The sequence below is a fragment of the Cnephaeus nilssonii genome, assembly GCF_951640355.1.
Source record: "Cnephaeus nilssonii genome assembly, chromosome: 7".
Taxonomy (NCBI): domain Eukaryota; kingdom Metazoa; phylum Chordata; class Mammalia; order Chiroptera; family Vespertilionidae; genus Cnephaeus; species Cnephaeus nilssonii.
The window spans coordinates 6116393-6133527 of record NC_137078.1 but is presented as its reverse complement, the minus strand read 5'-3'; positions in this window follow the sequence as shown (position 1 = coordinate 6133527).

Genomic DNA, 17135 nt, shown 5'->3' with positions numbered 1-17135 from the left:
TCCAAAAGTGGGCTCCTTCCCTCTGAGATCCCCAAATTTGAAAAGAGCCTAAATCTTTGGGGTCTAACTGGATCTTGTCTTCTTTAGATGCTCTAGTCACTGACACCAGTGGTTGTCGAAAAAGCAGCCACTGTGGTTTTCTGTGCCAGCAGGAGCTGGCCAGTTCTGGGGTAAAGACCTGGTGGGCCCACCAGGCCTTGCCTTTTGTTATGGAGAGCAGTCAGCTGGAGTGAGTGGCTAGCACCACAAAGGAGAGGAGTTTCCAGTCAGATTTGAAAACAAAAGAAACCAGGTAGCTACCAAATTCCTCCCGGGTTTTTTATTCATGATGCCAGGGCATCACCAAAACCCTAGGAGGCCAGGAGAGCAGCCCTTTATCATTCAAACAAGGGAACATTACAATAATAATAATAACTCACTTCTTGGATGCCAGGCACTGTCCCAAAGCATGTCTATAAATTAGCTATACTAACCTCCCAACAGTGCATTAGTAGATGCTATTTTCATTCATTTCAGCAATGAGAGCACTGAGGCCTGTGGCATGGGTATAACCAGGCCTTAGTCAAAAATCTGAGGAAAGTGGTCAAACTAGGATTCAAAATCAGGCCAACCAATGTCAGAGCCCACCTGCCCTTACCTTCTGTGCTGCATCTCCATTTTGGAGATGAAAAGAGAGGCACAGAGGGGTTAAATGAGGTGCCCAAGGCCACACAGCTTGCTGGTTGCAGATTTGGGTCTAGCTTCAGGGCTCCTGCCTGCTATCCCCCATAGTGAGCTGCTCTTCAGGCATTTTCTCTGTATGCTCTCTAGGCTGTTGTGTCTGGGGATCCTTTTCCAGGCCGCAGGAAGGTAAGCAGTGGGGAGAAAAGTCACTTTTCTTTGACCAGCCAGCAGCCAGGTCAGGGGCCCAGATCTCAGGCTCTGAAGCTGCTGAGGGAAGCCAGAGGTTGGGGACACTGACTTCCATTGGATATTTATCCATTGGCTCAGGAAATCCCTTTCGGTTATCAGACCCTGTGCTAGGCATTGAGATGGTCCTTAGCAAGCCAGTGGTGGCCTAGAACAAGTATTCCCAGGCTGAAGTATCCCCTAGAACAAGTATCCCACCTGGCTGCCAGCCTGTGATGAGAGAGATAGGATAGTTTAATCAGGAAAAGCTTACACCATCACTCCTCTTTCCTGTGTCTGGTGTAAGGACACAGGACCTGGACCAGTGTTACTCAAAGCTGGGCTGACTGAGTGACAGAGTACCAGAGGGTAAGTGGAGTGCTCTTAAAAGCCCAGGGCCTTGGTGTAGACTAAGGTCCTTTCAATTCCCTCCCACCTTTCCAGCCCTGGCTGGCCCAGCTACAGTGAGGCCACATAGCATCCCGGCTGTCAGCTTCCAGCCCCGGCCCCAGCCCCAGGGGCAGAGAATGGTGTCTGTCCTGCACTTCCAAGGAGGCCTGAGGCTTCCTCCTCCCCACTTTACCTTCTTGAAATGCATTAAACAAACCACATTGTAGGGATCCCTCTGCTCCAAGTTGAGATCTTAAAGCTGAGCATTAACAAGCATGAGGACCTCTCTTTTCTTTCATCTTCAAGATGATGCCAACTAACTCCATTCTGTAACTACTCACCTCCAATGCTCCACACCTGGTGACGCACAAACTCCCCAGGTCTGTCTTCACCTCTATAAAATGAATCATGGTGTTAACAGAGAAATGCGTGAATGGCCTTTCTCTGCTGCTAGTGCGAGGGGGATTCTTGGGATACCACTGGAAGAAGCATTTTGAGAGGCCCACGTGGGAGGATGAGATGTGGTAGGAAGCTTTATTTGAGTGGAATTACATTCTTGGGTTTCCAAAGTCCCATTTCCCTTAGTCCAGTCCTGGAAAATGTGCAGCTAGGAATTCAGCTGAGCTAGAAGCAAAGCCAGTGTCCATGGTGGAGCTGGGTCCAGTGTAGCATCAAGCTTCTTACAGTCCATTAGTCCATTGTGTGTTGGTCCACATGGCTGTGGGCCATGTAGGGAAGTGCATGGGGGCCAAGAGGGCACACACCCTGCAAGAAGAGTCCCAAGAGTCTAAAGAACACAAGAGCAAGAGATTGAGAAAACAAACTCTTTTGTTTAGGAGCTTAAGTATCTCAAATCTCCCCACATTTGCAGTGCCCACACCTACTCTGGGAAATGACCTGTTCCCAGGTGTGACTGACAAGAAAATAACTTCCCTATTTCACCCAGACCTTACTGGGCATGCTACAATATTTGGCCTTCCCTTCGCTACTTACCAGTTATTCATAACTAGGTTAAATTACAATGGTATCAAATAGCAATATCCACCTCACAGGACTGTTGAGAAGGTTAATATATCTACTTTATATTGAATCTGTGTGTTTTCCCAAAGGTAACATCAAGAAGGGATTCTCATCCACCCACAGAGCCTCCAGTGTCTCTTTTCAGAAAGACTGAGGTCAATATTATCCATTTTGTTTTCCCACAGCCTTAGAGGGTCAGTATTCTGTCCTCCTATTACAGAAAAGTAAAAACAGAGCCACCCAGCCACCAGGGAAGGGAGATTCACTCAGTAACTGATCTGGTTAATGGAAGAGTCCAGTGATAAATATTCTGAATACCTACTAACACTTACTCTGCTTCCTCTGTTTCCCTCACCCTCCACATCCAAGCCCTAAGCAAGAACTCTTTGCTCTAGTATCCCAAATTGGTCTCCAGAGATTAAAAATGGTGGCAGAGTAAGTGGATGCTACACAGAAATGCTCCCAGGACCAAACTGGAATTATGACAAAAATATATCCTGAATAATCAACTGAAGACTACCTGGAGAGAACCCTGATAACCAAGGATGGAAAGTGGAGACCACATAGAGGCTGGAAGGAAGGGCAGAAGTGTGAAAGGGCTGGCTGGGCGCCCACAGACAGCAGCTGATGTTCAAGAGAGATATCTCAGCTGTGGAGGGTTGCCACTGAGAACTCTGGTATCTAATCCCCAAGCTAGGTCTCCCAGCAGAGAGCACCAGAACTGAGAAAGGTGCCCACATAACATCTGGCTGTGAAAAGCAGCAGGAATGCTGTCTGCAAGGGAAAAACAGCTGGAAATGCAGGCACCCTCTTAAAAGACCAACATACAAAATTTCATGTGTAGCCACTCACCTTGTGCTCTGGAAGAGGGAGGGTAGACTGGAGCTGTGTGAGCAGAAGCCAGGGTTGGGGGCTCTGGGGTTAGAGCTCAGAAGGCAGACGTCCCGGTTTCCTGTGCTGAGTCATTCCCTCATGCTGTGGAGGACATCTTTCTCAAGCATATATTTGCTATCCAGGGGGTTTTGCCTGGGGGGAAGACAGTTAACCCACTCTATTGGAAAACACCTTGCCCCACAGTGTGGAGTTTCTGAGGCCCATTAGGAGACTGAGAATAATAATTAGCCTCCAGGCAGAAGCAATTGTGCCACCCTGTTGGAAAACCTCTCACCACCTGTGAATGATTGCCTGAGGGCTACTCAAGACTGAATCCAATCAGTCTGCAGACTGAGGTGGTCACTGGAGACTTTGAGTTCTTACCTGATCTAATTAATCAGAAACAGCATTTGACACTATCCTGCACTAGAAAATGAGAGGCATAGCAGAGCTACCTAATACATAGTCACAAACCCAAACAGGCAGCCAAAATGAGGAGATAAACAACCCCCAAATGAAAGAATAAGAGAATTCTCCAGAAGAAGAGATAAATGAAATGGAGATAAGAAATTTATCAAATATAGAATTCAGAATAATGATGGTAAAGATGCTCAACAGCGTGAGAAAAGATATAGAAACTATGAAAAAAGAACAGTTGGAAATAAAGAATGACTAGCACAAATAAAGAACACATTGGAAGGAAGTACACAGCAGATTAGGGGAAGCTGAGGATCAGATCAGTGAATTAGAAGACAGGGTAGAAAAATCATTCAATCAGAGAACCAAAAGAAAAAGCAATTACAAAGCAAGAGGGCAGCTTAAGGAAGCTGTGGGGAAACATGAAATGAAACAATATTCACATATTAGGTGAATATCACATATTAGGTGTGCCAGAAGGGGAAGAAAGGGAGCAAGGGATAGAGAATGTGTTTGAAGACATAATGGCAGAAAATTTCCCTAACCTTGTGAAGAAAAAAGTCACACAAGTTCAGGAGGCATAGACAGTCCCAAGCAAGAAGAACCCAAACAGGTGCACACCCAGACACATCATAATTAGAATGTCAAAAATTAATGACAAAGAGAGAATCTTAAAGGCAGCAAGAGAAAAGCAAATTGTTACCTACAAAGGAGTTCCCATAAGGTTGTCATCTGCTTTCTCATCAGACACTCTACAGGCCAGAACAGAATGGCATGAAGTCCACAAGGTAATGGAAAGCAAGGATCTGAGACCAAGATTACTATATCCAGCAAGGCTATCATTCAAAATAGATGGTGAAATAAAGGGCTTCCAAACAAACAAAAAGGCTAAAGGAGTTCATCATCACCAAGCCCGCATTACAAGAAATGCTAAAGGAAAGAATAGAGAATATGAGAAGAATAAAGAGAGAGAGAAAAACCTATTCATACAGAATTGAAATGGCAATAAATAAGTACTTATCAATAATAACCTTAAATGTAAATGGATTAAATGCTCCAATTAAAAGACATAGGGTAGTTGAATGCATACAAAAACATGATCCAACTATATGCTATCTACAAGAGATGCACCTCAGAACAAAAGTCTCACATAGGATGAGAGTGAAGAGATGGAAAAAAGTTCTCCATGCAAATGGAAATGAAAAAAAAAAAAAAAAAAAGCTGGTGTAGCAATACTCATATCTGAAAAAATAGACTTCAAAATTAAGGTCATCACAAGAGACAACAAAGGTCACTACATAATATTAAAGGGATCAGTCCAACAAAAGGATATAACCCTGGTAAGCATACATGCACCCAATATAGAACCACCTAAATATGTAAAAAATTTCTAGAGGACTTTAAGAGAGAGGTCGACCACAATACAGTCATAGTAGGGGACTTTAACACCCTTCTGACTTCACTGGATAGATCTTCCAGACAAAAAATTAATAAGGAAACAGTGACTCTTAAGGACATATTGGATCAGATGGATTTAATTGACATTTCACCCCAAAGCTGCAGAATATACATTCTTCTCAAGTGCAAATGGGTCATTCACAGGGATACATGTTAGGATGCAAAACAAGTCTCTATAAGTTCAAGAAGATTGAAATCATATAAAGCATCTTCTCAGATCACAGTGGAATGAAATTAGAAATCAACTAACTATAGTAAAAACACCCTAAAACATGGAGGCTAAATAGCATGTTATTAAACAATGAATGGGTTACCAATAAGATCAAGAAAGAAATAAAAAAACTTCCTATAAACAAATGAAAATGAACACACAACAACCCCAAATCTCTGGGACATAGAAAAAGCAGTCCTGAGAGGGAAGTTCATAGCACTACAAGCCTAACTCAGAAAATAAGAAACATTAATAATAAACTATTTAACCCTACAACTTAAAAAATTAGAAAGAGAACAACAAGAAAAGCCCAGAGTAAGTAGAAGGAAATAATAAAGATTAGAGCAGAAATAAATGACAATACAAAAAATCAATGAAACCAAGAGATGGATCTTTGAAAAAATAAGCAAGATTGATGAACCCCTAGCCAGATTCATCAAGAAACAAAGAGAGAGGACTCAAATAAATAAAATAAAAAATGAAAGCAGAGAAGTAACCACTGACACCACAGAAATACAAAAGATTGTAAGAAAATAGTGGATGGAATGGACAAATTCCTAGAAAAATACAACCTTCCAAAACTGTATCAGGAAGAATCAGGAAACCTTAATAGGAAAATAACAACTGATAAAATAGAAGCAGTAATAAAAAAACTTCCACCAAACAAAACCCTGGCCTGGATGGCTTCACAGGGAGTTTTACCAAACATTCAAAGAAGAACTAACACCTAGACTCCTCAAACTATTTCAGAAAATCCAAGAGGAAGGAATACTTCCAAGCTCTTTTATGAGGCCAGCATGATCCTAATTCCAAAACCAGATAAAGACACTACAAAGAAAGAGGATTGCAGGCCAATATCCCTGATGAACATAGATGCTAAAATCCTCAGTAAAATATTATTGGATCTAACAATATGTTAAAAAGATCATACACCATGACCAAATGAGATTTATTCCACGGATGCTAGGCTGGTACAATATTTGCAAATCAATAAATGTGATATATCACATAAACAAATTAAAAGACAAAAATCACATGATCATATCAATAGATGCAGAAAAAGCATTCGACAAAATTCAACACCCATTTTTGGTAAAAACTCTCAGCAAAGTGGGAATGGAGGGAGCATATCTTAACATGATAAAGGCCATGTATGATAAACCTACAGCAAACATCATATTCAATGGGCAAAAACTAAAACCATTTCCCCTAAGAACAGGAACAAGACAAGGATGTCTGCTTTCACCACTCTTATTCAACATAGTAGTTCCTGCCACAGAGATCAGATAAGAAGAAAATATTAAAGGCACCCAAATTGGAAAGGAGGAAGTAACACTCTCATTATTTGCAGATGACATGATAGTGTACATAGGCTAAAAAAAATAAAATAAAAAATAAGACTAGATTTAATAAATGAATTTGGCAATGTAGCAGGATACAAAATTAACACTCAGAAATCAATGGCATTTTTATACACCAATAATGAATTCCCAGAAAGATAAACTAAACAACAATCTGATTTACCATTGCAACAACAAAAAAACTAAGATACACAGGAATAAACTTAACCAAGGAGGTGAAAGACTTGTACTTGGAAAACTACAGGACATGTGTGGCGGGCTGTGTGGAGGGAGGGAGTCCATGTGTGTGCTGGGCTGTGTGAAAGCAGAGTGCAGGCCTGGCAATGAGAGCCCACGGCTCCTTCGGGGAACTGAGAACAGCTGTACTGAGGCGCGTCACCTACAGCACTTTTAGGCAGGAAAGAGCAGTGACGGAGGTGGAGGTGAATCTGGAGTCTGATAAAGTCCATCAAGAGAATAGAATTGGGCAGAATAAAACAGAATGGAAAGGAATTCAATTTAATTTTGGGAATGCAATCTGTAAAATACAGTTCTTTGTGGAGAATTCTTTGGAAAAACAAAACCTAAGAGAGACCCTCTAGAAACCACTGTAGTAATATAAAGGAGATGATGGGAGTCTGAGTAGGGTGGGAATACGGAGAAGAAGACAGTGGGAAGTTTGAGAGACATTTAGGAGGCAGGCAGGGGCAGACTCAGTGATTTTCTGAAAGTGGCAATTCAGGGGATGGAAGGCCCTCAGGAAGACTGTGAGAGCCCGGCCTGAAGCAGGGGGAGGGTGCTGCTGCTGGTCAGGGCCCCCAGAGGAGGAGGCTGTCTGGGCCACTCAAGAGGACCTTTCCCGCAGGAGCTGAAATCTTGTAGACTGAGGTTAGGAAGGAGGACCAGGCTGGCTATGTAAACCTGGGAGATATCAGGATGTGTATGAGAGACTTAATTCGGTCATTTAATAAATAGTTCTCAGCAGTGTCTTTGCTAGGCATTGAGCTATGGGCTAAAGACACAATGGTGAGTAAAACAGACTTGTTCCTTCTCTCTTGGAGTTTACACTCTAGTATAAATAGAAATAATCTCACTAATGAACACGTCACTGCAAAGTGGCCTGAGCACTGTGAAGGGGTGGACATGGTTCTGTGAACTCCTAAGTAATTTAGCCTGGGGAGCCAGAAGAGGTTTCCCTGTGGGCCCGGGCCTTGACTTGAGTCTGAAAAAGTGGGCAAGTGCGGACCAGTGAGAGGAAGGAAAGCACACTGCAGGCAGAGGGAGCTGAGTTTACCAACTCCCTGTGGTGAAGAGGGCCGCCCCCTGCAGGGCCAGAAGAGCGCCCAGAGGGCCTGGGCACAGGGAACAGTGTGGTGGGTGGGACGCAATCAAATCTGCATTTTCAGTGCTTGGGTGAGTCTCAGGAATGAGGTGAAGAGAGCAGGACATGATTGCAGTTTTTCAGGTAAGTGACTTGGACCAGGATAGTGACAATAAAGAGATATGGATTCTTTTGAAAGGTATCAAGGTAGTACAATCAACAAGAATTGGGTACAGCGGTGTAAGAAAGAAAGGTATCCAGGATGAGTTTTAGATCTGTAGCCATTTCTGAGATGAGGAAAATTGAAAGAAGATCAGTTATTATTTGGGGGAAAGGGTGGAGAGGATAATAAATTTGGTCTCAGATACGTTGAATTGTGGTGCTACTGAGATATTTAAATGGGAATATAGATGATTCTGGAACTCAGAAGAGAAGTCTAGGCTGGAAATGTAACTTATGAGTCATTGGTATGCAAATATTAATTGAGAGACTTCTAAATAAGAAAAAGGTGAAAACGGAAATCAACTTTTCTTAGATTCATCAGGGGTCAAACCACTACCCCTAAAATTGGAAAGAGAAGTGGATACTGAGGATCACAGTTTACTGAGAGCAGAAGCCTGCTACTGGAGCCAGGACTGGTAGGAAAAATTGGGATGTAATTGACAAATTGTTGAAAGATCAGTGTGAACAAGTTTGAGAGTTAAATCACTGGGGGCTCGGGCCTTGGTCAGGTAGCACAGCGAGTTAGAGTTTCGTCCGGATACACCGAGGTTGCAGGTTTGATCCCGGTCAGGGCACACACCAGAATCAACCATGAATGCATAAATAAGTGGAACAACAAGTGGAACAACAAATCAATGTCTCTCTCTCTCTCTCTCTCTCTCTCTCTCTCTCTCAAATCAACTTAAAACAACAAACACTGAGGGCTCAGTCTCACGGGGTCCCCACACTGTTATGAGTTTTACCTCTAGGAGCCCTTTCAGGTTCTCAGAGTCAGGATTGGAGAAAAAAAATCCTCTCTCGCTTCTGACGGGGAGGGGGGAGGTGGGTGGTGGGCGGGTGGGGGAGGTGGGTGGTGGTGGGAGGGCTCAGGGGTTGGGAGTGCTGCGGGGGCTGGTGGGAGAGGCGTTTATGGGGTGGGTAGTAGGAGGGTTTAGGGGGTAAGGGGGTAGGAAGGGGGAGAAAGTAACTATTTTGAATAAACTAGAGGTTCTATTGGCCATAACAGCTTGCCCTATTTATTTTACCGGAGCCTAACTAACTAACTTGGGGGAAGGGAAATAGCCAAATCCAACCTCCTCTAGTCTTCATGTCTCATCTAAAGGAAAAAAACAAAGAAAGCCCAGAAACACCTATGAAGGTCATCGGCGGGGTACCCTCAGCTGTGGTACCCTCTTCTCTGGAAGACAGAAAGATTCCTAGAAGGAGGAATGCTTCCTTTCCCCCCACCTCTCCACCTCAGGGGCTCCTGGGAGCACAGGCCACTGAAAGGCAGATTCCTAGAGGAAGGAATGCTTCCCTGCCCCCACTCCTCACCACCACCTCAGTCGGGCTCCTGTATAGTAACAGTGGATCACAGCTAAAAGACCTGTAAGGATCAGCCTCTATTTTAAGAAGGAGTCTCTAGGGAATCCTCAAGACAACAGTGACTGAAAAATATGAGGACATTAAAGGAAGTGTTACCCTCTGACACATAGTTAGAGCAAACAGTAAACATAGCCTAATTCCTAGACCAGTGATGGGCAACCTTTTGAGCTTGGTGTGTCAAACTTCGCCAAAAAACTGAGCATAACTCGGGTAGTGTGTCACTTTGAGGAAAAAACATTATTTCGCGATATTTATAGTTTAAATAACATAAATGTATAATTGTTATATATAATTGTATTTAATAAACCTCAGCGGCCGCGTGTCATCAGAAATGGCTATGCGTGTCAGTGCTGACACGCGTGTCATAGGTTCGCCATCACTGTCCTAGACGAATAAAGATACGATAAACCCTCACATTGAAGACCTATCTGACTCAGATCCTTTAAGCCAATACATCATGACTGGCTTACAAAAAAAAAAAATGTACAAGGCATGCTAATAGTTTGAAGAAACAAAATAGTTTTAGAACCAGACTAATGTGGCAGGGGTATTGCAATTAAACTAGGAATTTAAAATAACTATGATTAATATGCCAAGGGCTCTATTGGAAAGAGTGGACCATCAAGAACAGGTGGGTAATGTAAGCAGGAAGCTCTAAGAAAGAATCAAAGAGAAGTGCTAGAAATCTAAGACACTCTAACAGAAATGTAGAATGCTTGTGATGAGCTCATCAGTAAACTGAACACAGACAAGGAAAGAGTGAGTTTGAAGATAGAATAGAAGCTTCCAAAACTGGAATGCAAAGAAAATAAAGGATGACAAAGACAGAACAGGTTATCCAAGATCTGTGGAATGATTACAAAAGGTGTAACTTACATGTGACAAGAATATCAGAAAGAAAAGAAAGTGAGAAGAACAGAAAAACTAAAGTAATAAGGCTGAGAAATTTCCAAAATTAATGATATATTAAATGAGGCAGTAGATGTGGACGAAATCAGTTAGCAAGTGGAGTGTGAAATGAGGAGAGAAGAGGGCACCACAGCTGAGTGGAGGACTCCCATGAGTTACTGGTGGAAGGGGATGACTCCACCAAAGGGGCACAGGAGGAATGAGCAGCAGGGAAGAAAGGGAGTTTGATATGTCCCAGAAAGCAAAGACATTGAATGAAAATAAAGAAAGGAAACAAAGTAAGGATGGTCTGTTATGGCCAGTGCACCATAATTGTCATTTTAATTTTAAAAGAAAATGTCAAACTGTTCTCTAAAAGTTTGCCAGCCACCTACCAGGTGTACTGGTTAATAATGCAGATTTTGTAATCAAAGAAAACACGATAATTTCAAGAGGAACATCAAAAGTGTTTTATTCAAAATGATGTCCATCGCTACATTTCCCCCAACTTTCAGGTAATTTGTGGATACTGTCTCAATAGAACTTTTCTTGTTTTGAGGCAAACCATTCAGAGACCCAATTTTCTACTTGTTCGTACGTTTTGAAGTGCTGCTCAGAAAGATCTATCAGAACAAGTGGTAATCTGAAGGAGCAAGGTCTGGTGAATAGAGCAGGTGGGTTAATACTTCCCAGGCAAGATCTTTTAACATGTCTTTAACTGGTTTTGAAGTGTGTGATGGTGCGTCATCATGAAGCAAAATTACCTTGCCGTGTCTTCTGGCCCATTCTGGTCGTTTTACGATCAAAACATGGTTCAAATTGATTATTTGTTGTCAGTAGTAGTGATCAGTATTAGCGATTTCACCTGGTTTTAGAAGCTCATAATACACCACACCTTTCTGATCCCACCAAATGCAGAGCATTGTCTTCTTTCTGAAGCAATTTGGCCTTGCAGTCGATGTTGATGGTTGACCTAGATCAACCCATGATTTTGTGTATTTGGGATTCTCAAAATAAATCCACTTTTCATTGCCAGTCACAATTCGATGCAAAAAAGACTTTCTTTCATGCCATTGAAGCAACATTTTACTGATGATTTTTCGGTTTTCCATTTGTCTTTCGTTCAGTTGATGTGGCACCCATTTTCCTGCCTTTAAAATCTTTCCCATTGCTTGTAAACGATTGGAAATTGTTTGCTGAGCAATGTTTAATCTTTCTGCAAGTTGTTTTTGAGTTTGACACGCATCTTCATCCAATAATGCTTGTAATTGTTGATCTTCAAAGTTTTTCAGTTGACCTGGATGTTTTTTGTCTTTCACATCGAAATCATCACTTTAAAAAGTCAGAAGACAATGGGAGAGAGAAGGCTGCAAGCAGACAAGTGTATATAATATATATAATCTAGAACAACTTATGTAAGAAAATGTAGTAGGGAGGAAAAAGATAGTGTGTTTTGTTTATAAATGCATAAACTCTTCCTGATAGCAACGAAAGAAGCTGGTTCTATGGAGACCCTGGACTGGTGAGTGGGGTGCTAAGGAAGAAGTGAAAGGAAGACCTCAGTGCAGAATCTCTTGTACTTTTGAACTTTGAGCTATGTAATGTGTTGTCTATTCAAAAATAAATTACTGTAATTTAAATTTAAAATAAAAATGTATTCCAAAGGGGGAGGTAGTCAGTAAACAAATAATTGTATGAATAATTACAGATACAACAAGGTCTATGGAGTCACCGAAGACCCTTAGATTTCACCTGGAGGCTAAGCTGGCCCAGTAGACAAGCAGAAGGCATTCCAGACGGAAGACAGGGCACCAAGGGGAGAGGGACAGGGAGTAGCTTAGTGGGACTCAAGTTTCTTGAGTGAGCAAGCACAGGGACAAGGGCAGATCCCATGCAGCCCTGTCAGCCAGGAGGAGGATTCTGAACACTGTTCTGTGCATACTGGGGAGCCATGGGGATTTTAAGCAGAGGAGTGGCATGACTAGATTTCCATGTTGACGAGAGTCATATTCAGGCTTCAGTGTGGAGATCCTAGTAAGATCATTCAATAAAGTTGCTGCTTATAAAATAAATATGGAAAACATATTTTCTTTCCATTATACAATATTAACAAGGTAGAAAAGGAAACTAAAAAAAAAAAAAATTCCTACAAAATGGCAACCTTAGCTTTAAAATAGAAAACAAAGAAGATAATTCAAAGAATAGAGCCCAGCCAGCATGGCTCAGTGGTTGAACATTGACCAATGAACAAGGAGGTCACAGTTTGATTCTCAGATGGGCTCTATCTGCCGTGTGGGGCATGCAGGAGGCAGCCAATCAATGATTCTCTCTCATCATTGATGTTTCTATCTCTCCCTCTCCCTTCCACTCTGAAATCAATAAAAATAATTTTTAAAAATAGAAGAAATCTTTCCAGAGGTTAAAAAAGGCTTGTCTTTTTAGTTTTCATCATTTCTCATTTTTTATATCTTTAAAATATGAATTTGTTGATATTTATAAGCTTCAGATGGAAAAGTCCCACCCAGAGCCAAGCAGGATTTTTTCAAAGATCTATATATGGACACTCTGGTCCAACTCTAAAACTTCGTTGGTAATACCTACTGAGAAAGGAGAGTCAGATGGGCAGCAGACTCCTCCTCAACAACACTGGATTCTGTGAGGGCTCTCAGTGATAAACAAGATAGACTGATTCCAGCTAATTTAGGCTAAAAAGAAACTTATTAGGAAGGTATACAGTAGCTCACAGAATCAAAGAAAACCCTGAAGAATTTGGTCTTGGGAAGGGATTTACATGAGCTCTGAGGGTGTCAGCATCAGGTCTCCTCTGGACCCTGTCAGAGGGACGAGGGGGCTACAGCCATGTTTAGTGTCCGTGTCCCTCTGCAGAGGCAGATTCCAGTGGGAGAGTGTCTGATTGACTCCTGGGCTAGGAGGAGGGTGCAATATCTGACCAGGCACAGTTACATTGGGGAGGTGTGTGTGTGTGTGTGGGGGGGAACTTTGCAGATAAACAACCCAGGAATTCATTTACTCAACACATGGTTATTGAGTCCTTCTATGCACCAGGCATTTCCGGGCACAAATATTCCATGAAAAAACCAGAGCCACTGTTCTCCTGGAGTGTACATTCTGGTAAGATTTGACAGAAAATAAATACACTTCTACAATCTTTTATCTCCAGTGTTGAAATGGAAAAAGCTTTGAAAACCAAATTGTGTGTGTGTGTGTGTGTGTGTGTGTGTGTGTGTGTGTGTGTGTTTGATATAAACTGATTTGGCAGGAAAACCTGACCTGAATGAATGTGAAACATTGAGTATTTATCCATCCCGATCAGAATACATTTGACAGCACAAATATTAATGAATGTGATTGCAGGGTGCTGCCCCTGAAACACTGGTGGTGTCATTTAAAATACGGTCTATGCACCCTATTCCTCTCTAAAATTTGAAAATTTCAGGATTACAAAACACATTTGGCCTCAAGGATTTTGATAAGGGATTCTGGATCTGTGAATAAGTAAGTGTCCTCTAAGTATATATGCTGTTAGGTACCATGGACAGCCCCCAGGACTGTATTTGTGCTCAAGGGCCAGTACCATGGTTTCTGTGGGAACTGGGGATCCTGAACTTGTCGGCACTATCCCTTCCCAACAAGAACAATATTCATTTGGATTTACACTCTTGGTGCTGGCTATGGAGGGGGGAAAAAGTAGAAAAGGGAGGCTAGTGAGTGCTGAGAATGGAGGTGTGGGAGGAAGCTTTTATTTTATATAGGGTGGTTTGGGAAGGCCTCATTGATAAGATGACAATTCAAACAGAGACCTGCAGGGAGCAAGAGAAAAATTCATGTGAATATCTGGGAGAAGAGCATTTCAGACAGAGGGTAGAAAAATGAAAAGATCCTGAGATGAAAGCATGTTTGAACTGCTGGACTGGATGGGGCAAGGTGAGCACATGGATGGGATGAGATCTAAGAGGCAGTGGGTGAAGACAGATTGTATAGGGACTGTGGCTTTTAGAAGAGATAAGACTTGATGGTAGGATGCTTCTTAACAGGAGGGGGTCTGACTAAAGTTTTAGAAGAATAAATCGGGCTTAGGAGGTCTGTGTTGAGAATGGACAGTTAGGAGTGAGGGCTGACATAGGGGGATCAGTCAGGAGCTGTGGGAAGGTGGTGGTGGTTTGGGTCAGGGTGGCAGCAGTGGAGGGGAAAGCAGTCCATATCCAGCAGAATTTGTATATATTTTTGAGGGAAGAACTCATATAACTTGCTGATGCATTGGAAATGGGACATGAGGAAAAGATGGACTCTCCAGGTCACTGACTGAAAGTGGGGAATACAAGCAGAAAGGTGGAGGAAATGTTGATGTCTAAGGAGAAAGGGGTAAGAGCAGATAAGAGAAAGGGCAGATCCTGACAAGTCCAGCTGGTGTCTAGATGATTTGGGATGCTGAAGAAATCTCACACTTCCTATTATGCCCCCAAATAGGATTAGCCTATCTGGGACATAATAGGATTAGCCTAGTGTCTTCCAATTTGGGTAGTGAGGTCATGAGTACTGGTGGTGAGCAGGGTGGAAAGAAGTCCTTAAACAGTAATTTTATTATTTTATAAGGACAATATTTGTTTGGATTTACCTAAATGTTAATCAGTGTCTTTGCTTACCATATTTTCTTTCATTTTTCCAAAGACAATTTCCTTTAAAAAAAATCTTTATTGTTCAGATTACAGTTGTTCCTCTTTTTTCCCCCCATAGCTCCCCTCCACCCGGTTCCCACCCCACCTTCTGCCCTTACCCCCCATCCTCATTCATAGGTGTACGATTTTTGTCCCATCTCTTCCCTCACCCCCACACACCTCCCCCCCCCCCGCCCCCGAGAATTGTCAGTCCACTCCCTTTCTATGCCCCTGATTCTATTATATTCACCAGTTTATTCTGTTTGTCAGATTTTTTATTCACTTGATTTTTAGATTCACTTATTGATAGATATGTATTAGTTGTTCATAATTTTTATCTTTACCTTTTTCTTCTTCTTCCTCTTCTTAAAGAATACCTTTCAGCATTTCATATAATACTGGTTTGGCGGTGATGAACTCCTTTAGCTTTTTCTTATCTGTGAAGTTCTTTTTCTGACCTCCAATTCTGAATGATAGCTTTGCTGGGTAGAGTAATCTTGGTTGTAGGTTCTTGCTATTCATCACTTTGAATATTTCTTTCCACTCCCTTCTAGCCTGCATAGTTTCTGTTGAGAAATCAGCTGACAATTGTATGGGTACTCCCTTGTAGGTAACTGTTTTTCTCTTGCTGCTTTTAATATTCTCTCTTTATCTTTTGCTCTTGGCATTTTAATTATGATGTGTCTTGGTGTGGTCCTCTTTGGATTCCTTTTGTTTGGGGTTCTCTGTGCTTCCTGGACTTGTAGGTTTATTTCTTTCACCAGGTGAAGGAAGTTTTCTATCATTATTTCTTCAAATAAGTTTTCAATATCTTGCTCTCTCTCTTCTTCTGGCACCCCCATAATTTGGATGTTGATACGCTTGAAGTTGTCCCACAGGCTCCTTACACTATCTTCATGTTTTTGGATTCTTTTTTTTTTTCCGTTTGGGTGTTCTTTGCTTCTTCGTATTTCAAATCTTTGACTTGATTCTTGCAATCCTCTAGTCTGCTGTTGGATCTCTGTATATTATTCTTTATTTCAGTCAGTGTATGCTTAATTTCTAGTTTGTCCTTTTTCATATCTTCGAGGGTCTCACTAAATTTATTGGCAAATTCTGGAAGATTCTTGAAAAACCTTATAACCGTGGTTTTGAACTCTATATCCAGTCGTTTGCTTTCCTCCATTTCTTTCATTTGTGGCCTATTTCTTTTTTCTTTTTTAAATATATTTTATTGATTTTTTACAGAGAGGAAAGGAGAAGGATAGAGAGTTAGAAACATCGATGAAAGAGAAACATCGATCAGCTGCCTCCTGCACACCCCCAGCTGGGGATGTGCCTGCAACCAAGGTACATGCCCTTGACTGGAATTGAACCTGGGACCCTTCAGTCCGCAGGCCGATGCTCTATCCACTGAGCCAAACCAGCCAGGGCTGTGGCCTATTTCTTTGTCTCCGCATTTTGGCTGCTTCCCTGAGTTGATAGAGTGGCTTTGTGTGCTAGGTGTCCTGTAGGGCCCAGTGGCTCAGCCTCCCCAATCACCTGAGGTGGACACTCTTGGTACACCCCTTTGTAGGCTGTGTGCACAGTCTTGTTGTAGTTAAGCCTTGATTGTTGTTGGTATCACTGGGAGGAATTGACCTCCAGGCCAATTGGCTGTGAGGATCAGCTGTGTCTATGCTGGGAGAACTTCTGTGCTGGAGACATCCTTATGGGGCAAGACTTGCTTCAGTGGGCCTTTGGTGCTCACTGAGTCTGGCCCTTGAGTGTGTCCCTTATGGATCTGAGGAGTTGTAATCTGGATGGTCCCACTCTGACCACTGGGTACACTGGCTCTTGGATCTCCAAGGAAGTGCAAATTTAGCTTCTGCCTGAGGCCACCCAGCAGGAGCTACGGAGAGATCTGCAGATTCCACTTCTTTGTTTGGGGTTTGGATGTGCCCCGATGAGGCCCAGCTGTGAAGCAATGCAAGCTGCTGTGGGGCCTTGGGTCTTCTTTTGGAAGTTCTGGGGCTCTCTGACCCAGCTACAGTTTATTAGGTAATTTTAGATTGCAAAGGGCCAGGCCATTCATATGCAAAAGCCTC